The sequence below is a fragment of the Sus scrofa genome, chromosome 14 (genome assembly GCF_054392235.1).
Source record: "Sus scrofa isolate SSC_HxYL_T2T_F1_AM1 chromosome 14, Sscrofa_HxYL_maternal_Yorkshire_Landrace_v2.0, whole genome shotgun sequence".
Lineage (NCBI taxonomy): Eukaryota > Metazoa > Chordata > Mammalia > Artiodactyla > Suidae > Sus > Sus scrofa.
The window spans coordinates 17037121-17059395 of record NC_139396.1 but is presented as its reverse complement, the minus strand read 5'-3'; the positions used below and the strand labels follow the sequence as shown (position 1 = coordinate 17059395).

Below are 22275 nucleotides of genomic sequence, written 5' to 3'. Positions count from 1 at the left end.
TAAATGGCTCTGGGATTGGGTGGGTTATGGAGAGAGGTAACAGCTGGGCGGTAGGGCTCATGGAGGCCCACCCCGGGTTTCACTGTGCATCCCTGTGGGACTTTGGGCAAAACAGCCTCTGCTTCATTTGAGAAATGTGGGTGATGCTAACTGCAGGTGGTGTTTTTGTACAGTCAAGGTGATAACACAGAGCATGGGATCTCTCTTTTTAAACAGAGGAAAGAGAATCTGAGCAGTGATTTGCCTCAGGTCCCCAGATAGTGAGGGGCAGGCTGGGCTAAAACCCCAAGTCCCATTTACATCCTTTCCAATGATATCCTTTAAAGTGTCCTGCTGGGAGGCCAGCAGGCCATTTTTTCAGGTAACAGTTTAAAAATCAGAGCATTTACCTGGCCCATCTGTGGGACCCACCAAGTCAATGACAGCAGCTCTTGAGGATGGGAAAGTTCTTTTCCTTGTTCCACACATACGCTCTCAAGGAGAGGTCAAAGGAACAGGTGATGACTCGACTCTGGTCCTTGAAATGAAAAACCAAGTGAGGCAGGGACGTGGGCTCCAAAGCTCAGAGCCTCGACACAGGCAGGTGGGCGGGCGCCACGCTCACCACCCCCATGGACGTGATGGGCCTCTGGTGGTCCTGAAAGGTCACCAGCTGCAGGCCGTGGATGGTGAAGAGCACCAGCTCTGACCCGGACACCAGCAGGATCACCTGATTGCCGTGGCCCTTCATGATGTGAGGAGGCATCATGGTCTCTGGCAGGAGGAAACTTGTGATCTGTTCTCCTTTTTGAAATAAAGACACACAGACTGTCATTTCTTAGTAGCAGCTGCGGGTCTAGAACAGACATGCCCCACCTAAGATGGTGGAAAAAGCAATGGCTTTGTGGTCACAGCTGTGTTCAGTCCTGACCCATGCATTTGTTCCCCTAAGTCCCCCAGGCACCGGCTCTGAGATACTGACTGCGATGCCGTACAGGGGCTGGGAAGGCCCAAGATGACATGACAGTGGAAATGACCCAAGGATGAGGCTTCTACCTTGCCTTCTCCCCTTCCCCATCTAAGACAGGATGATGTAAGAAATGGCCACATGAGAACTACGACTTTTATGACATCTGCCAAAAACTTGGTGAAGATACTTTTATACTGTATAGTGTTACTTGTTAAAAATTTTTTTTTTATTTGATCATTTCCTTATGGAATTTAGCACCAGGAAAATAAAATTACCTCTTCTGAAGAATTCATGTGTTTTCTCACATCAGACAAAGGATTACATTACACATCCTGTATCCCTTTTTTCCTTGGCTGCCAGGAAGCTCAGAGTAAAATTTATGGTCAAATGATGACAGGAAAACAAATGAACATAATACAAAAGAAAAAATGCTAAGGACCACAGGGAAAGCCTATCAGAGGGATGCAGGGTTTGGGAAATAGAGGAGACAAAAAAGGAGATGGATGTGGGTCTTATTTTCCTACTGGATGAGGAGTTCATTAGGGAAGAGAGAGTTGTGGCTTTTATTCACCTTTGTGTGCACTCAGTGCTGAGAACAGTGACTCTGACCTAGTTGTGAAAGAGAGGGATGAATGCAGCAGGGAGACCAGTCAGGAGAGGGGAGAGAGTGGACCGTAGGTGACGTCTGAGGCCCAGGGCCAGGCACAGGGTCCACTACACAGCACACGCCCAACTGCTCAGCCGTTACATAAATCCCAACAAGAAAACCTTTGTTGGAGTTCCCGTCGTGGCGCAGTGGTTAACGAATCCGACTAGGAACCATGAGGTTGCGGGTTCGGTCCCTGCCCTTGCTCAGTGGGTTAACGATCCGGCGTTGCTGTGAGCTGTGGTGTAGGTTGCAGACGTGGCTCAGATCCCACGTTGCTGTGGCTCTGGCGTAGGCCAGTGGCTACAGCTCCGATTGGACCCCTAGCCTGGGAACCTCCATATGCCGTGGGAGAGGCCCAAAGAAATAGCAAAAAGAAAAAAAAAAAAGAAAACCTTTGTTGGCTCACTATGATTCACTGAGAGGAAAGAAAAGTGCCCCAAAGGAAACATGAGCAATCTGTGCTTGAAGCATCATAAGGCATGGAGGTGACAGCCCTAATACGGGGATCCTTACCCACAGTCCACTTGATCCCTGGACTTCTTGGCCCCTAGCTCATAGGTCGTGACAACCAACTGCATGCCATTGTCATTTCTGTGCATCACCATTAGCCGGGCTGCCTTGTCAGGGGCCCAACAGGCCCTGGACATCTGCCAGATGGGAGGCAGAAGGCTCATCCTCTGATGGACACAGCAAAGAGTGAGTGTGGAACACCTTGGGAGAGACTGCCACATGTCAACACTGTCTCACGTCTCCTCACCGGTGAGGGAGGGGACTTCTCCAACCTGGGAGCACTATGAAAACCGCTCCCACAGACCCAACCACCATGACCTTACTTGGGTCTTACAGGAGTGGCCTGTGCCACCTGTGGACCCTCCTTTCGTGACCACACCAACCACAAAGTGAGGTTAATCCAGCTCTAGTGTGGCCCTGCTGGGAACATGGTGGCACACTGGTCCCAGGGAGGGTGATGTGATGGGTGAATCAAATAAACGGATTTTCTGTTTTTGAGCAGCTGCATGTCACCATCTTGCTTTTGCCTCCAATGTCTTCCTCGGTAATTCCTCTCCTATCTCCTTGCAGGCTGCTTCCAAACACCCGCTTCTCGGTGCTGCCCATGGATCCTGTGGCCTCTCTCTGCTGGCTGCCCTCTTCAACCACCAGCCTCCCCTGGCTACAGGCTCCAGCACCGCCAGTCTGTCCTGCTCTGCCACTGCTCTCTCTTGCTGTCCTTCCTTGGCCACCAGCCCAAGCACATCTTAGAGATCTTCTCCAGCTGCCTGCTTTTCACCCTAGTCTAATTTTCAAATACAACCCCTGGCACTCAGAACGAACATCTCTGAGCCCATGAATCGCTGGCAGATGCAGCCCCTCACATGGGCCAGCTACGTGCAGGCCTCCAGGTAATGGATGCTGTCCCTGCACTGTCAGCATCTCCTCCATGCCCGGCCTGGACCCTCTCTTCCTCACTCTTGCTGAAGACAGTTCTCAGGCCACCAAATACCTCATGAGCCTTTCCACCAAGAAGTCTCTAAGGCCCCAAACCCCTTCAATATTGAACTCTGCCCTCTCTAGCCAGGGAGCTGACCCCTTTCAACCTGTGGGCAACAGGGCAGCATGGAAACAGCAGAGGCTCCAGGGAGAAGCCAGCATTGTGTTAAGTCAGCTGGTGGCCCGTGAAGGCCACCACTGCTCTCAGCCACCACCGTCACTCATCGTCATCATCCCCATGGGCTAAGGGGCTTGGTGTTACACAAGAAGCTGCCCCCCAGATGCACCCCACAAGCCTAGGGCACAGGACCTGCCACCTTGCGTGCACAAAGCCAAGTCCCGTGGGCAAGGAACACAGCCCCACTACTGACCTTTGGGCCCAAGTCTGAATGTGGGGTTGATGCAAACACCCACGGCCAGTCAGGACAGCAAAGGAGACTGGCGGGGCTGTTGGGAAACATGCTCACCCTGGAGAGCAGCTGCAGCTGGGGCACCGTCAGCATGTAGAGTGCCCCCTCGGCACAGGTGGCCTGCAAGCCAGGGGACAAAAACTGAATAAAGAGCTAAAGTGAATCAGAGAGAAAGTGTCCAAGAAGATAAGCGAGGAAGATCAAATAAACGCATAAATGAAGCTCCTAGAGAGGAGAAGTTAAATAATTAACAGCCTGGCATTTACAGTCCATGTACAATGAACCTTTCTGGAGGTAAAAGAAAACCTGAATCATGTACTGAAAGGGTATATAAACTCCTGGGAAAGTTGAGCTATGACGATACCTACAAACACATCTATATTCAAGAGAGTGGATCAAAGCAGAAAGGTGGGAGTTCCCATTGTGGCTCAGCAGGTTAAGAACCCGACTAGTATCCATGAGGAGGTGGGTTCCATCCCTGGCCTTGCTCAGTGGGTTAAGGATCCAGTGGTGCACTAAGCCTGTGGTGTAGTTCACAGATGCGGCTCGGGGCCCGAGTTGCTATGGCTGTGGCATATGCCGGCAGCTGCAGCTCCAATTCGACCCCTGGCCTGGGAACTTCCATATGGCATGGAAGGAAAAAAAAAGGGCAAAACGGAAAGGTGATGGAATATGAGAGTAAAGGTGCCAGGCACACGCCAAGCCTTAGAAAACAGGAGTAGTGATCCTGATTAGCAGAAGAGATACAGGATTCAGGCCCCAAGTAGGAAATGAAACAAAAGTGAAGACCCTTTACCATGCTAAAAGCTGTAATTCACAATGAAGTAATAATACTTAGAAATACCTAGGAATCAAACACCCCAATCACATTTACAGAGCAGATACAAGAAAGAGTGGAATGAAATTCACTGATAATTAATAAATTATGTGTTTAAATATATTATTAAAATAATAATAATAATATGGTGGAGTTCCCATCATGGCTCAGTGGTTGACGAATCTGACTAGCATCCATGAGGACACAGGTTTGAACTCTGGCCTTGCCCAGTAGGTGAAGGATCCAGTGTTGCCGTGAGCTGTGATGTAGGTTGCAGTCGTGGCTTGGATCCCACATTGCTATGGCTGTGGTGTATGCCAGCAGCTACAGCTCTGATTAGGCCCCTAGCCTGGGAATCTCCATATGGCATGGGTGTGGCCCTAAAAAGCCAGAAAAGTATGTATGTGTATATATATATATATATATATATATATATATAAAGAATAATATAATTCTCAGCCTAAGACAAGCCAAGTAGATAAAAAGTAAATAAATATAAGACATAAACAACATAATTAAGAATGACTAGGCGTTTCTGTTGTGGCTCAGCGGGTTAAGAACCCAACTAGTATTCATTGCAGGTTTGATCCCTGGCCTTGCTCAGTGGGTTAAGGATCTGGCATTGCCACAAGCTGTGGTGTAGTTTACAGATGCAGCTTAGATCTGGCATTGCCACAAGCTGTGGTGTAGGCTGGAAGCTGCAGCTCTGATTTGACCCATAGCCTAGGAACTTCCATATGCTGCAAGTACAATCTTAATAAGGCAAAAAAAAAAAAACAAAAAGAATGACTACCTTTGGACCTTTGTACCCTAATAATGGAGAGCACAGTCCTTACAAGCACACACAGTTAGAAAAACTGAATAAAGCTGTGGCACAATAGATGAAGAATATGGGAGTTCCCCTTGTGGCTCAGCAGTAATGAAACCAATTAGTATCCATGAGGACATGGGATTGATCCCTGGCCTCGCTCAGTGGGTTAAGGATCTGGCATTGCCATGAGCTGTGATACAGGTCGCAAATGTGGCTCAGATCTGCTCTTACTGTGGCTGTGGTGCATGCGGGCAGCTAGAGCTCTGATTCAACCCCTAGCCTGGGAACTTCCGTATGCCATAGGTGGAGCCCTAAAGAGAAAAAAAAGAAAGAATGTGACTGGTTACTGCAGAGGTGCAGGTTTTATTCCTGCACAGTGGGTTAAAGGATCAGGCATTGCCACAGCTGCAGCTTATATTCAACCCTTGGTCCAGGAGCTTACATATGCTGGGCATGCAGCCATAAAAAGAAATAATTTTTTTTTTAAATTTATGTATGGCAAAGTAATAAAAACAATATCCTCTGGTCACAATGATATAAAACTAGTAATCAATAGCAATATTAAACAGACAAGACATTAGTATAATCACAAAAAAATGGGAGAAAGTTCATATACATAAAAAGAAATAACACGGGGGAAAATTTTTTAAGCAGAGGGAATTTAAAGAAAAATTATCAAGAGAATATTCTACAGAATTGTGTGCATAAAAAATTGAAAACCTAGATACACTGGGTAGTTTCCTAGGAAAATGCAACATATCAAAATGATCTTAGGAGACAGAAAAGCTTGAGCAAACCAATTTCTATAGAAGACAAAGAAAATTACCCCACAAAAAAGTATCCAGCACCAGATGATGAAAAGCCTACATAAATGTGGATATTTATGCCATGTTCACTGCTTCTTAAGATATTGGTTGTCCTGAAATCAATCAATAGATTCAAAGTAACCAAAATCCCAGGAAGCAGTTTTGTAGAAATTGAGAAGCTGTCTTGAAAAATTTTAGGGACATGGATATATTTTCAAAAAAAATGCTGGAGGTCACAATTTAACTATACTCTGCAGGAAACAAGACCCTGTGCGACCGTCATAAGGCCAGACATACAGATAAGTGGAAAGTGACCCACACATTCAACATATAATACATGAGACACAGACAGCTGATATTTTCACAAACAAAGGTGATGATGTAATTCGATGAGGAAAGGATGGTCTTTCCCACAAATTCTGGATATCCATTTGTAAATAAAAATGAACCCTCGAGTTCCCATTGTGGCTCAGTGGTCATGAACCCGACTAGTATGCATGAGGATGTGGATTCAAACCCTGGCCCTGCTCAGTGGATTAAGGATCTGGCACTGCTGGGCGCTAAGGCGTAGGTTGCAGATGCAGCATGGATCTGGTGTTGCTGTGGTTGAGGCATAGGCTGGCAGCTGCAGCTCTGCTTCTATCCCTAGCCTGGGAATGTCCATATGCAAGGGTACAGCACTAAAAAAAAAAAAAAAAAAAAAAAAAAAAAAAAAAAAAAAAAAAAAAAAAAACCAGAAAGAAAGAAACTTGACACTGACCTTGCTCACAAACAAAATTTAACTTGAAATAAGCCACTGACCTACACAGAGAACAACTTCGAAATAATGCCTGGGACAGGGGAAAACTCACAAAGCTGAGCCAAGGAGTCAAGGTGCTGGGTACGCATTTGGAGGCCTTTTCAGGTTGTTAGCAGTTCAGGACACTGTGGGTGCAGAACTGAGGTTGCCTGGCCAGCTGGGGCCAGGGCCAGTTCTTGCTCCCAGGCCCACCCACAGCATGGTGGCCAGCATCTGGTTCACACAAGGCTCCCAGACCTTTGAGTCTCCGACTTCGTCTTCTGCTACCAGCCAGAATAAACCCTGTGCCCTTAAAGCACTCATGGAATTAGAGCCCACCCAGGTCATCTCTCTTTAGCTGGGTAACAGAAATTTCTCATGATGCTATAAGCTTTGACCACTTCTCCTGAAATTCCACACGTTTACTCAATATATTTTTAGGCCATATACTGAGGTGCATCCTAAAGTAGCATGGCTGTATCTTCCTGGGAGGTTGACTTAATTATTATCCGGAGATGACCCCTAATATCCAGGAAAGACTAGGACCTTCCAGCCCTCCCATCTAGTATTACTAGCTGGGTCAGCTTGCTTCTGGTTCTCATCCCCAGGGCACACCATTTTCCCATCCTTCTATTTATTTATTTATTTATTTATTTATTTATTTATTTTGCTTTAGGTTTTATTTTTCTGTTATAGTTGATTTACATTGTTCTGTTGATTTATGCTGTAAAGTGACTCGGTCATACACACACACACACTCACACACACAAATTCTTTTTTTTCACATTGTCCTCCATCAGGTTCCATCACAAGTGAGTGTCTAGATGCAGTTCACTGTGCTATACACCAGGATCTCACTGCTTATCCACCCCAAATGCAATAGTTCATTTTCCCATCCTTTCAATTCCACCCTTCCTAAGTGTTCTGTTTTAGATGAGTCTTATATTAGTTTCCTAGGGCTGCAGTAATAAAATCAGTGGCTTAAAAAAGCAAAAATTTAGGAGTTCCCATTGTGGCACAGCAGGAATGAACCCAACGAGTAACCATGAGCACATAGGTTCGATCTCTGGCCTCAGCAGGTTAAGGATCTGGTGTTGCCGTGAGCTGTGGTGTAGATAGCAGATGCAGCTTGGATCCCGGGTTGCTGTGGTTGTGGTGTAGGCTGGCAGCTACAGCTCTGATTTGACCCCTAGCCTGGAAACTTCCACATGCTGCCAGTGTGGCCCTAAAAATAAAGCAAAACAAACCAAAAAAGTCAGCAAAAGTTTATTCTCTCACAGTTCTAGAAGCCAGAAGCCTCAAATCAATAGCCAGCAGGGCCATGCTTCCTCTAAAGGCTCTAGGGCTATCCTCGGCTTATAACAGCAGATCCAGGGTTGTTTCTGTCTGCGCCTGGCTTCTCTCTCTGTGTGTGTATCTCTGTGCCCTCTCCTCTTCTTACAAAGATAACACCCATTAGATTAAGGGCCCAAACAAAATCCAAGATGATTTCCTCTTGAGATCATTAAGTACAAAGAAAAGGTACCATTTCCAAATAAGGCCACATTCTGAGGCTCTGGCTCAGGCTCAGCACAGCCACAGAAGCCTCTCTGCTATGACAGAAATGACCTCTTCAGGATGCAGGCAAGCCTGGCCATCTGGGGCACACTCTCCCAGGAGGAAGTAGCTTCCTGCCATCCTCAGACCCTTGCCACAGGCAATGACACTAGAGAAGGCCACCCTAAGAGTACATGGAGAAAGAGCATTCTCACACTGTACAGCACTGCCAGCATCCTATGCCGTTGGCACTTCTAGAGCACTGCACAGCCCAGATCCCACACAAAGGACACAACCAGCACTCCACACAAATGGCTTACCTTCAGGTTGTCCTCTTTGCCTTCCATCTCCGCCAACTCCTAGCCCTGGAGGTGCATGTCCACACTCCTGGGCCATTGCCAGTGGTATGGCCATGCGGCCAGCAAGTGCAGAAACAAAACTCACCCAAGGTTTTCCCTCTGGGATGAAGACCTCAGGACCTCTTGCCTCCCAGACACCCCAAACAGAAACAACAGTAACATCTGTCTCTGCACATTCCAGGCACCCTAAACTCTTGACTGACAGGGATTAAGACACTCACTTCACTTTACTGTTTCTTATTTATCTATGTTGTTTTTTAGGGCTACACGCACAGCATGTGGAGGTTCCCAGGCTAGGGGTCTAATCAGACCTACAGCTGCCAGTCGACACCATAGCCACAGCAACATGGGATCCGAGCCACATCTGCAAACTACACCACAGCTCATGGCAATGCCAGGTCATTAACCCACTCAGTGGGTCCAGGGATCAAACCCACAACCCCATGGTTCTTAGTCAGATTCCTTTCCACTGTGCCATGATGGGAACTCATTTCACTTTAAAAACACACAACCCTGAGCTCTTGAGCAAGTCACTGAAGGGAACCTGCCCCCATCTGCTAGCCTTAGATGCCAGGCCTCACAGAGCACCATGTGGCTTACCAACACAAGTTCAGGTTCAGGGAAATGAAACATGAGGCTTTCAGTCATCAAACATCAGAAGTGAGTCATAATAAAGGGTTGGAGTCCACTTTCAATATTTGACAGTGATAGCTTTTAAGGCCCATCCCTCTCTCTTCCCCAGGGGCAAGCTGATAAGGGGAACCTGCAGAGAATTCAAACCAGGAAATCCTGGCCCAGGAGTGAGAACCCTCCCTCAAGCCCCACTCCCCAAACCTCTGGGAAAACCAGAACCTGGAACTCCTCCCTGCTCCCTCAGCCATTCCCAGAGCTGCCTCCTGGAAGCCCACCCTGCTCTCTAAAGAACAGATTAACCTTTCACACCCCGTGGTCATGTGTGGCATCATCAGGCTTGATAACCAAGGCAAATTTCGGGTCTGGGTGGATCCTGCCCCACCACAAGACACATTCATCTTCCTCTCAGGATTCAGAAGCTATATGCTATATACTGGTCTTCTGGGAGTTAGACGAGAGATTACTGTGTGTAGCCTGCCTTATAAAGGATACTGCTAATTGTTCATTTAATCTTCTCGGATAATTCAAGGAACTTGGACTTTTCAGTTCCTCATAACCTTCTCCAAACCTAAATGCTAAAGTCACGTAGTTTACTTCTGCATATAGTTAACAGTCCACAAGGCATTGTTGTTGCTATTTTATACAGTGGATATTAATTTAGATTTCCTCATGTTTCCTTCATCATGGCCGTTGCTCATCAATCCTTCCTGCTTCTCTGAAATTTTATCTGTGATCCTTTTCCCTCTGCCTGAAGAAGTCTCATTAGTATTACACTGAAGGTAGTTTTATTTCCTCTGGCTACGGTTAGGTAGAGTTTTCTTAGGTTTCCATTGTCACAGGTCACTCTGATAGGTCTAGCTGCAGATTTATTTTTATTTCCCCTGCTGGGGGTTTGCAGGGCCTTCTTGATTCCATGGATTAACATCTTTGGTCATTTCGGAAAAACATCTACCATCATCTCTTCAAATGTTTATGTCCCCCTGCCTCACCTGCTCCTAAGACATCAAATAAATAAATACTAAAATTTTGCATGGATCCTTGATGGCCTTGTCACTGAAAGTGAGGTCTGTAACCTGATAGCATCAATATTCTGAAGAAGCTTCTAAAAAACTCAGAATCTCGGATGTCCCCAGGGACCCAGTGGATCAGAACCTTCACTCAAACAAGATCCACAGGTGATTCACACCCCATTCAAGTCTCAGAAGCACTGGTCTCTGTCTCTCAGCCTCTCTTTCAACTAACCACTCCTGATACTTTTATCTTCCAGTTCTTTAATTGTTAAATTCTTAACTCCTTAAGTGATACAGAGAATGCACATGGAAAACCACACAGAACTTAAACACAAGAGCTCAGTAAGTGATCACAAAGTAAATATTTATGTCACCACCCAAGTTTAGACACAGAACACACCTGGTGGCCCACGAGCTCCCCTGACCCTCCCCAGGCTTTTTGTGAGTCAACTGTCCCCTGTGCTGCTAAATCATCCACTGAGGCCTAACCTTTGTTATTTGGTTTGAGAATTTCTTTCTACTTGGTTCTTTTCCAAATCTGTTATACCATTTCTCATGGCTTTAAATTCTCTTGAAATGTATCTCGCTGAGCATCAGAACCACCACAGGTGTGCTGTTGTCTGTGTCTATTAACTGCAGTATCTGAAGCCCCTGGGGCTCTACTGACATTGCTGTTGATGCTATAGGTTCTAGTTCACATTCTTATCTCATGTGCCTATTTACCTTTAAGTGTGTGTGGAAAAGAGAAGCCTGGGGTGATGTTATCTTCTTCCAGAAAGGATTTCCATTTACTCCCTCCTGGTAACTGGGCAGCTGCAGCCAACACAGGGACTGTTCCCTTTCAGACATGACAACCCTCCCAAAGTAAGATGATTCACAGGGCCCCAACCCTTGTCTATTTGTCTGTCAAAGCTCTGCTCTGCCTCTTAGCCTTGGAGTGAACACCTCCAGGGCAAAAGCAGCCCCAGTGTCAGGTTCAGCACTTGGAATCTTGGCTTAGAAACTTCACTCTTTTTGGCTCTCTGACTTGATGTATATTCTAATTTTTCTAACTGTCCTTCACCAACAAGTAAGTGTGATTCGTGTGGTCTGCCATTCCCAGGGGAGAACCACAGCACTTCCTCTTCATCTAGACCATGTATTCCCCAGTTGCTTTTTATTTACACTTATTATTCCAAAGTCTCCTTTAAACAACGACAGAATTGTTTATAACAAATCTGTCATCAGGGGAGTTCCCGTCATGGCGCAGTGGTTAATGAATCTGACTAGGAACCATGAGGTTGCGGGTTCGATCCCTGCCCTTGCTCAGTGGGTTAACGATCCAGTGTTGCCGTGAGCTGTGGTGTAGGTCACAGACGCGGCTCAGATCCCGAGTTGCTGTGGCTCTGGCATAGGCTGACGGCTACAGCTCCAATTAGACCCCTAGCCTGGGAACCTAGCATATACCACAGGAGCGGCCCAAGAAATGGCAAAAAGACAAAAAAAAAAAAAAAAAAAAAAAAAAAAAAGAAAGAAAGAAAGAAAGAAAGAAAGAAAATCTGTCATCAGCTCCTGCTTTTTTTGTTTATGAGCTTAGGTCCTTTACAGAGTTAGTTCTGTTCACATAGGAAACTGTCCTTGGATGCCTGCCCATCCTGATGTCTGGGAGGCCAGCTTGCCCACACTTTCAAAGACCTCTTCCCTCTAAGAGGATTATGCTGCCCCAGGTGAGGGCTACTCCTTGATCTGCTAGCACACACTCACTTTCACTCTTTCTCAGGAGTCAAATGCTCCCTCCCAGTGATTAAGAATCATCTCTCAACCAAATGTCCTCGCAACAGGCCTTCATCACCTCAGGCAAATGCCTGCATCCTGTCCAACATGCTTCAGTTTTCCTTTAAGTTGGGCCCTCACACTGGAGTTCCTGTCATGGCACAGCGGAAACGAATCTGACTAGGAACCTTGAGGTTGCAGGTTCGACCTCTGGCCTTGCTCAGTGGGTTAAGGATCTGGCATTGCCATGAGCTGTGGTGTAGGTCCCAGACACAGCTAGGATCTAAAGTTGCTGTGGCTGTGGCATAGGCCAGCAGCTGTAGCTCCAATTCAACCCCTAGCCTGGAGAAGCTCCACATGCTGTGGGTGTGGCCCTAAAAAGAAAGAAAGAAAAAAAAGGAACAGCTGTTACGTTGGGCCCTCACTGAGACTTGAAAAAGGGGAGCATGCAGTAGTGAGAAGGAACTGCAAGAGGAGGAAAGACTCTGAGGGAGACCAGGAAACAGAAAAGCTGGGGTGTGCAGACAAAATGTGCAGGTAGGAGTTCCCACCATGGCTGAATGGTAACGAACCTGACTAGTGTCCATGAGGACACAGCTTTCATCCTTGGCCTTGCTTAATGGGACAAAGAGTCCAGCGTTGCTGTGAACTGCGGTGTAGGTCACAGATGTGGCTAGGATCCTGTGTTGCTGTGGCTTTGTGTAGGCCAGGAGATGCAACTCTTGTTCTACCCATAGCCTGGGAACTTCCAAATGCTGCATATGTGGCCCTAAAAGCAAAAAAAAAAAAAAAAAAAAAAAAAAAAAAAAAGAAGCACAGGCAGCCCATAAGGCTGGACCTCACTGTGAGAGAGCAAGAGGCTGCAGAAACTGGGCAAGCAGCAGGCCGCCAGCATGCTAGAGCTGAAGGGGGACGAGGAGTCTGCCCTCTTGCGGCAGGCAAGAAGCTAGGGGGACAGAACAAAACAGGGTGATCACTTGGTCTGCCACATGGAAGGCCTGGCTTGAGATGCCACCCAACACGGCAGGTCTGATGCAAGTGTCCACAGACCCTGGGAAAGAGCAGAGGCTCCTGAGAGTGGGGTCACTCCTCAGCAGGAGGGGGCCCTCTGGAATGTCACAGGCCTCCAATGCAGACGAGGAGCTAGGCAGGCAGAAGGAGGCCTGCTCACACCTGTTCTCTGCTTTCCATACTTTGATCAGGCCCTGCTCATCCATGGTGACAACCAGCTGCAGTCACGGGTAGGTCACCAAATTCACCAGAGCCATGGGCTCTAAAGGGCTTGACCAGACCTCCATGCCCTGGGCAACAACACAATGAATGGAACAACTTAGGGAGGGCCCATTTATTTCCTAAATGCTATTTTCATTCGTTCACCCATCACCCACTGTGCACTGGGGACATACAGCCAAAAAGGGTCTGATCCTCATCCTTACAGGAAGCAGAGTACAGGAGCCAAGAGACACAGAGGTAATACTCCACCACAGAGGAGAAGGTGTGTCCTGTCTCACGGAGGAGAGCAGAGTCTGAGCATGGGTGGGGAGACACCTGGGGGCTGGCCCCCCATCACCAGGAGCACTGAGGGTGGGGTGGGGTGTGATGCTGGTGCAGTCTGTCTGAAGCACTTCAGTGGTTACCTACAGCTCAACTGAGGAAGGCTGGACAGGGAAGCAGGTCCCAATACCATCCCCTGATTGGGACCCAGGCAGGACCCAATACCATCCCCTGATTGGGACCCAAACTATGCTTAGGACCTGAGTCATGCTCAGGGCTTGGGCTGCACACAGAGAACTTCCACGTGGAGCATCTCGTTCAGTCTTTGGGGAACCCAGTTTTACAAAGAAGCTAATTTGGGCTTGTGGATGTCAACAGTTTCTGTTGCACATCTGCAGCTGCCCTGCTCAGAACACCCTCTTTCCCAGGGCTGTGCCCAGCAGCGCCACCATGGGCCAGGCTTGGCCAAGGCCTGTGCCCTGTCATGGCCATTGGCAGAGATGGAAACAACTGATTCCACGGTCTCCCCCAGGATTCTGAAAGCTTGAATGGCACAATAAAAAGCACGGGTGCCAGCAGGCCCATGGCACAGGGCATCCAAGAATCAATACTGTAATTGCTACTTCAGTGTTTCCCAGCACTTTCTCTCCCACCTGGGGTAATTACGGTTCTTTTTCTATCTTGTGCTATTGTGCCAGCATGATCTTTGTCCAATCATGACATCCCAGTGTTCTTCCACTAGTTTCCTTCTTCCCCCTCACATCAATATTCAACAGTTGATTCCTGCTGGTTAAACAGCAAGACCATCACTGGGAGGAGGTCAGCACTGGTGACCAGCTCATGTCTCAGAGAACAGAGATTATTCAGAAAGAATAGAGGTCCTGTCATGGCTCAGTGGAAACAAATCTGACTAGGAACCATGAGGATGTGGGTTTCATCCCTGGCCTCGCTCAGTGGGTTAAGGATCCAGTACTGCTGTAAGCTGTGGTGTAGGTTGCAGATGAGGCTTGGACCCCACATTTCTGTGGCTATGGCTGTGGTGGAGGGGCAGCTGCAGCTCTCATTCTACCCCTAGCCTGGGAACTTCCATATGCTGCAGGTGCAGCCCTAAAAAGACAAAAAGAATAAAAAGCAACCGACAGAACAACACTATATGATACTGAAAACTAAATATAGCAAGACTGGCATTCCAGAATTCTCAAGCACATCAATGCACAGTTAGCCTAAAAATAAAAACATCACACAAAGACTCCCTCCACGTTTGGAAGAGCTTTCATGTGAACAGTTGTTTTCCATCATCAATGACTAAAACTAAATATACCTCCTAGTTGTCAGTCAGTAGCCAGAAGATCTGATACATATATCTTGGGACAAAAGAAAAGATGTCACGTTCCAAAGGAGGAACAAAGAGAAAACATTAACAATTTAATGATTAAAATATTTTCCAATTTTTAACTTTAATTATTTGAATTTCTGGACTTCCCGTCATGGTGCAATGGAAACAACTAGGAACCATGAGCTTGCAGGTTTGATCAGTGGGTTAAGGATCCAGCATTGCCATGAGCTGTGGTGTAGGTCACAGATGTGGCTCAGATCCCATGCTGCCATGGCTGTGGTGTAGGCTGGTAGCTACAGCTCCGATTCAACCCCTAGCCTGGGAACCTCTATATGCTGTGGTTGCGGCCCTAAAAAGCCAAAAAAAAAAAAAGGCCCTGTGCGGTGGGGGGGGGAACCCCCTCGGTAGGCCATGCGAGGAGGCAGGGCCTCGGCAGGCCATGACGTGGGGGGGGGCGGGGCCTCGGCAGGCAGCGCGCGGGGAGGCGGGGCTTCGGCAGGCCGCGCGCTGACAGGGGGACCCTCGGTAGACCGCGTGCCAGGGAGGCGGGGCCTTGGCAGTCCTTGTACGGGGGGGCGGGGCCTCGGCAGGCTGTGTGACTGGGGGGCGCGGCTTCTGCGGGACTCGCGCGGAAGAGGGGGGGGCCTCGGCAGGCCACGTGCCAGGTGGGCAAGGCTTCTGCAGGCCGCGCGCGGGGAGGCAGGGTATGGCAGGCCCTGCGCCGGGGGTGCGGGGCCTCCGCAGGCTATGTGACTTGGGGGAGCAGATTCTGCGGGCCGCGCGGGGAGGCGGGGCCTAGGCAGGCCAAGTACTGGGGGGGCGGGGCCTCAGCAGGCCAAGCGCCAGGTGGGCACGGCTCCTGCAAGCCCTGCGCGGGAAGGCGGGGCCTCGGCAGGCCGCGTGCCAGGGAGGAGAAGCCTCCGCAGGCCCTGTGTCAGGGGGGCGGGGCCTCGGCAGGCCGCGCGCGGGGGGCGGGGCCTCGGTAGGCGATGCGACTGGGTGGCGAGGCTTCTGCTGGCCAAGCAGGGGAGGCGGGGCCTTGGCAGACCGTTTCATGGGGGCCGGGGCCTCGGCAGGTCACGCGCGGGGAGGCGGGGCTTCGGCTGGTCGCGCGCTGACAGGTGGGGCCTCACCAGGCCACGTGCCAGGGAGGCGGGGCCTCGGCAGGCCATGTGCCAGGTGGGCGGGGCCTCGGCAGGCTATGTGACTGGGGGTCGCGGCTTCTGCAGGCCGAGCGGGGGAAGCGGGGACTTGGCAGGCTGTTTCCTGGGGGGGGCGGGGCCTCGGCAGGCCGCGGGAGGCGGGGGCACACGGCTCACACCCAATCCCAGGCACAGCCTAGTTCACATTCTGCTGCCATCTTGAATCGCGGTGTTGCTCTTAGTTTCCTCAGGAACCGTTTTTTAACGGCTGGCGCAGCTGCTTCCCTAACTGGGGTCTGCAGTGCAGGCGTGGTGTCTCTGCACTGCACCCTGCAAGCAACTGAAACCCGGCCAAGCACAAAGGAAAAGAAAAGGTAGACTTTGCTTTATTTCCCAGACTGTACTTTTATGAGCAGGGAATTGTTAATGGGCTTTGTAGGTGAGAGTTGAACTGCTGAGGAGAAGAAGGAGGCCTGGGGGGGGGGGCAGAGGCGTCCAGGGCGTCAGAAGAACCAGTGGGGAGCAGGTGGTGGTGCTGAGGGAGTGAGGGGGCGGTGGGGACGACGGAGATGAGATGTGAGGGTGGTGGTGAGGTGGGGAGGATGGTGATGAGATGGGAGGATGGTGATGAGATGGGAGGTTGGTGATGAGATGGGGGGGTGGTGGTGAAGTGGGAGGATGCCAGTGATGAAGTGGGGAGGACATCGAAGAGGTGGGAATACGGAGATGAGGTGGGAGGATGGTGGAGTTGAGCTGAGAGGGTGGTTAGGAGATCTGCGGTGAGGTGGGAGGATGGGGGTGAAGGAGGAGGGTGACGATGGGATGGTGACAGCTGTGATGAAGTGGGAGGTCGGTAATGAGGTGGGAATAAGGCGGGGTGGATGGTGATGAGGTGAGAGGACAGCTAGAGGAAGTGGAGAAGGGGCTGACTGCAGGGCCAGCAGTGAGAGGGCTGTCACACAGCGCAGGAATCTTGACAGGCATCCAGCTTGAGAGGAAAGCCTTCAGGAAGGAGGGGCGTTGGGTGTCATTCAGATGCGCCCAGTTATGGTAGATTGAGGACGGTATCAGCACTACTAAATATCAAATAGACAACCTATCAGCATCTTTTACGAACCTGTAATGGAAACGAATCTGGAAAAGACTAGATATACACATGCAGGGGTATAATGGAATCACTTTTCTGCACACCTGACACACAACATTGGAAATCAACTCTACTTCAATAAAAAAGTTATTCAGGAGGGGACAGGAGCAGAGTAATAATTAGATTATTGTGGGGACAGTTGCCAACTTCCAGCCACCTTTGGTGCTGGGCTCCTCCTTCGTCCTCTCCCAGGTGCGAATGCCTCTGACCCTCTGCCCAGACGTGACTCTTGCTAGAATGTCCATGTTAGAGGGGCTGTGACTCTTTAAAAGGAATTTTTCCCAGGTGGGGTCCCCAGGGTCCCAGGCCTGGCTTGCCAAGAGTGGTCATGAGGGGCCAACTCTCACAAAAGCCCTGGGACTGAGAAGGCCTGCATCAGCTTCCACTTGGAGCCATGGAGGTGGCCAGTTACAAATGCCTTTTTAATGTTGCTCCCAAAACTCTGTAACATATCAGGCCATTGCTTCAGGTAATTTCATTGTGAGGCCACTTACCATTTTATTTCATAGTTTCATGAAGGGGTATTGTCCTTGTCAAGCAGACAGGAGCTGAGGAGGCGAGGGATCGTAACAATGTGTTATAAATTTGTAAAATTTCTCACCCAGCTCCCTCCCATCATCAACTCAAGACCTAAGATACCTGAAAAGCATCTCTTCTCTCCTCCTTTTTCTTCCTCTGGCTGGTCCTGACCAGAGGGCCCTAGTGAGAGCGGCTCCTGATAATGTCAGGATCTTCTTTGGAACCTGCAGCATAATTCATTTTCCCCGGAATGGATGTGGAGCCTCCCCGTGCTTCCAAATTGGGCTGCACCAACTCTCAGACTTCTGTGTTCCATTTTCTCAACGCTCCAATGAATTGTCAAGACAAAGCTTTGTGTCAAGATAGAGAAGCATCTTTTCCCAGGCCTGCATTTCTGGATCAGAAACAGGAGCCCAAATCCTAAATGTGCCTATTTGGTCAGCTTACAGTCCAAACAGCGATTTTGGAAATGCGGAGTTTGCAGAGCCTGATGCTTCTCTTGCAGTTTAAATCTGCACGGTTGTCACCAGTTACAGACTATGGCAGAAGGCTTGCAGTGTGTAGAGGAGGACGATGGACAAGGAGTCAAAGAGAGAAAAGAGCAGCACATGTCCTGGTTCAGCTCCTCCAAGTTGCCATTAAAAGTGCATAAATTCACCAGACTCTAGCCTCAAACATCCACGGTCAATTAAAAGCTGTCTCCAGTCAATGGGTTGTGACACAGAGTTTCTATGTTCTAGGGACACCTTCTACCCTTTAGACAGACTGCTTTTCGCCCTGAAAAATGGCATCCAAAGCCCCACTGTCAGCTAACAAGTGTGTAACTTGCATTGGTGGCACCTTCAGGTTTCATGGCATTTCCTATCTCTTCACCATGTATAGGCTGTGCGTTAAAACTTCCGAAATCCCCTTTTCTATTCTCAAGGGTTCCCACACCCCAGATGATGATGGAATCCGCAATTATAATAAGCAACTTCCAAACAAAATTGAGGGCCCTGCTTTCCTTACAACCATTGCTCTTTTCCCTATACTTCTTCAAACTGGCCCAAGACATTTTAAGGCTGCTGTCTTTGGCTTCTGTGCAGAAAAGAGTGCCTCCTGGTTTCTTCATCTGCTGAAGATGGACCTAGTCCCTTCTCATTTCTTAACCTAAGCTGTGAACCTTTTGCTAATGATGATTTGTAGTCTGAGCTCTCTGGGGTCCAGAGAGAGCTCTGCAGGTGCCTGTCAAATGCTCCACCTGAGAAAGACCAAGCCAAGCTAAATTAAGCACCATGGCTTGACACAGCTTTCCAAGTTCTGCAGCAGAACAGCAACCACCCCACCCCCACCAGGAACAGAACCTCCCATCAACAGCTTCCTCGCTCCCCCTGGGTTTCTCCCAGTAATTTTTTGAAGATTGCCCGGGGCTGCCAGCCTCATCTGCCTTTTCACTTGGCTCGTTCCTCCTCTCCCAGCTATTTGCTAAAATACAGGGTTTCCTCCCCCTCTTGTTAGAACAAAACTTGCTAGGAAGTTGACGCTAGTCTTCTGAGGCTTCCTCGTGTTGTCCCAAAGCCTGTCAGGTAATTTGTAAGTCTGTTAGTTTAAGTGGCAGAGCTAAAGGCTTTTCTCTAACCAACTGACTGGTTTCCCCTCTGCCTCTGAGAAGCTTCATTCTAGAGTCAGAGATGTCCAGGCACAGCCTTCTGAGTACACTCTCCTCTTGACTTTGAAATCTTCACTGGGCTTTGCCTGCATCTATGCTGGACGATGAGCCTCGGCAACACATGAGGACTTCCATGCCTCACTGGTCAGCACCACTGTGCTGCTGGGCTGGAGGCTCCATCCTCCATTCCTATATCCATGCCTACTTTTCAGGCTCACTGGTGAAGAAGTAGGATGAGGAAGAAGGAAAGGATCAGAGGTAAGGAGCATAGTCTCACTGACAGTCCATAAGCCTGAATATCTGAGTTTCAGCTCCTTTTATACAGGTTTCACAGCTGAGAAACTGAGCCCACCCAATCCTCATTCTGTCTTCACACCACAAGGCTGGCATGGGCAGAGTGCCATCAGGAGAGAACACAGCTCCCACCATGGAGAACCCCTCTAAACTTGCTTGCACCAAAGTCTAGTTCCAACAGCATGTGGCCCATGGAAAATGCAGCTGCGGTCAGTAACTGAGGTTAGACAGCCTTGCCCTTGCATCCTAGCTCCTAGCACATGCTCCTTCCTGGTTCGCCTACCATGAAGCACGTGACCCCTCTGATGAAACACATATGTGATGACTGACATCCTGGGTCTCTGCCCATGGCAAGTAGGCCCCTGCAGTCACTGGACCACAGTTCTCCCCCACCGAAGGACCCTGCAGGCCATGGAGCACCATGGCTTACAGCAGGGTTTTGGCCCCCATCACTAATGTCATCCCACTAAGTATGTGCCAAGAAGATGCTTGTTAAGCCTAAAACCTAATTTGATATGTGGAAGATCCATCTTCACATAAGACCTCAGACTGGTGACAGTTTGGTTTAGAGAGAGGGTCACAGTCCCAGAGGAGAGATCTACCCAGCAAGGGTGCTCAATGAGGAAGACAGAGCTTTATCCCCTTATTCCTGCAGCATCCACCCTTGACCTTCATGGTTCACTTTGGTCTCAGGCTTTCTCCCAGTGTTGAAGTGAGGGTGTGGGTGTTGTCCTGTACCTCTCCTAGGTCTTAAGAGTACAGCCAAAACTCAGCCTCCTCCTACACTCTGGCCCCTCAATCAGCCCTGGACACCTAATGTGGATATGACAGACATGCAGCTGCTGCAACAGCCCCTGATGAGTGCCAAGACCAGCCTTCCCAGTGAGTCCACTCAGGACCTGAGGCATTGCTCAGCTGGCTTGCTGCCTCCAGCAGCACTCAGTCAGGTGGTGGTCCTTCCTCACCCAGCAGAGCCAGGCTCTCCTGGACTGTTAACATGGAATTTGGAGGGAATCTTGTGCCTCAAAGAGCATCACTCTTCTGGGGAGAGAAGAGGAATGCATGTGACATTATTAAAGCCAAGGCTGTGTGGTGAAAGTTTAATAGAACAAATATATGTCTGGCTGGCTGAAGAATGATAAAGTCACTCTGATGATGAGGACTTTACTGCACTGGTTTCCAGACCCTTGTTTGCTAAATAAATTTATTTACTTGGACTCCAAGCTACTGGGTGACCTTGGTCCAATGACTCCACTTCTTCCAGCCATTGTTTCTTTATTGTAAACTGAGAGGATGGGACTCTGTGAGTGATTCTTGGAGTATCCTCATACTGGGGGAGGGAGTCTCATATTTTTGGAGCATAAATACTCTCTACCAGTTACTGGGCATGTTTTCAGGGGGTGCAGAGTTGACCCTAGTCTTGTTGCTCTTGTGCTGGTGGCAGGAAGCCATTGTTGCTGCCTTCCAGGACATTGTTTTCCGATGGGGAATGTGTGATGGGCTCTTTCTAAATCCCCTGACCAACCCTTCCCCCTGGTCAAATAATTTCCAAAACTATTTTAAGAAACCTCTGAAAGACTGAGATGAAAGTATTTGTACTGTACATGTCCCTGAGATGATTCATTTATTGGTTGATGAATTTTATAATGTGTGGTTAGATTTATTGTAAGATCATAAGTCCTTTCTTATGAAATGTACATGCAGCTAGCACCCATGTCTGCATTATTCTCTGGGACTTGAGTAAGAATCTTGTTTGAAAGTCACTGCTATCAGGAAGCAAAGTGTTTGGGGTGTGTGCAGCCTGAGCGTGGCCAAGAGTTGAGTCCCTCTGGTTCATGCAGCTCTACCAGATAACCTGCTGTCACATAACCTACTGCGATGTTTCATCCATGTAGAGTATGTTAGCAGCTGTCCGGTGGGGCCTAGAGCAGCTCACTGCAGAAAGGAGTGAGGAGAGAGGGGTGGCTGAAGTGGGTATGGGGTCCAGAACAGGGCTCTGTGAGGGGAACCCAGGAAAGGTGTCTGTGTCAAGACTGATCACCCCCCAGCACCATTGGATTGATTGAGGGAGGGAGAGTGTGATATGCAAAATAGCAAACCCAAGGAATTCCTGTTGTGGCACAGTGGAAACAAATCTGACTGGTATCCACGAGGATGCAGGGTTGATCCCTGGCCTCACTAAATGGGTCAGAGATCCGGCATTGCTGTGAGCTCTGGTGTAGGTCATAGACATGGCTTGGATACCTCATTGCTGTGGCTGTGATCAGCAGCTGTAGCTCTGATTAGACCCATAGCCTGGGAACTCCCCTATGCTGTAGGTGTGGCCCTAAGAAGCAAAAGACAGAAAAATAGCAAACTCGGGATATGCAATACACACATATATATTTTAGATTTCTTACATGTATAGCCATGGCACTGACAGTTGATAAAATGGGTTCATTGATAAAACCGTAGGTATTGGCAAGATTCTTATGTTTCTTAAAGAGAGATTAACACATATAAAAGATTAGAACTGTTAAGGAATGAATGGCTTAGGAATAACAATTAATTGTCTAGTTGTGAAAACAGCCTCTCTGCCTAGATTCTGTAGGCATGAGTACAATGAAATGTCAGGTTTTCTGGTTTTTTTTTTTTTTGGCTGTAACTGCAGCATAGAGAAACAGGCTAGGGACTGAATCCCACCTAAGCTGGAACTGT

General features: G+C 48.7%; 1 pseudogene; it reads right to left on the bottom strand.

Moving 5' to 3' along the window:
- Positions 1-385: 385 nt before the first annotated feature.
- On the bottom strand, positions 386-13428 carry LOC146396360 (F-box/WD repeat-containing protein 12-like; annotated as a pseudogene).
- Between the last annotated feature and the right edge of the window lie 8847 nt (positions 13429-22275).